Raw genomic sequence first — 712 nt, forward strand, 5'->3', positions numbered from 1 at the left:
AACATCTTTGGATGCGCGTCCCAAGAGAAGGGCATGTAGAATGCCAAGAGAAGAGAAAAGGGGAGGAAGAGAGGGCATGGGGAGAGCCTTTAGGTGTGAGGGGCTGCTGGTTTGGATGCTCTAGGAATCTTAGGGGAGGTCCCTTTAAATAGGCATAAGGATTGAATCTTATTCAATTTCATAATACAAGTCCTACTTGTATTAGGATTCCTATTAACTTAAGTTATCCAACTTACATTAGGAAGCCCATTAGGTGCCAACAATTGGAGCCTTTGTATCCATAATTAGACACCCCAAAATACACCCAATAATTGAAGTCTCATGAATCTTATTCATGTAGCTTATTAGCAGGTAATTAAGTTAGAATTAACTTATCAAATAAGTAATCCTAATGGAAAGAGGAATTGGGTCCAACCATGTGCTAGCAAGGTTATCATGAACCCAATGGATTTCTCTAAATCCAATTGATATTTCATAAGCTCAATTACTTATTCTAGACCTAATCCCTTTATTGTGTGACCTCATAGGTTTAATTCTATCTGGTAGTGAGATATACAATGATCTCTATCATCGTATCATTGAAACTCTTTTCAATAGATCGAAAAAATTTCACTCTAACTCAATAAAGATTGTCGATCCAGAACAACTTTAGTGAGCTCTCACAATCCACTAGTGACACCTAGTAGTATGTAGTGGCAATCCAGTAGAGCTG

Source organism: Elaeis guineensis, chromosome 14, assembly GCF_000442705.2.
Source record: "Elaeis guineensis isolate ETL-2024a chromosome 14, EG11, whole genome shotgun sequence".
Taxonomy (NCBI): Eukaryota; Viridiplantae; Streptophyta; class Magnoliopsida; order Arecales; family Arecaceae; genus Elaeis; species Elaeis guineensis.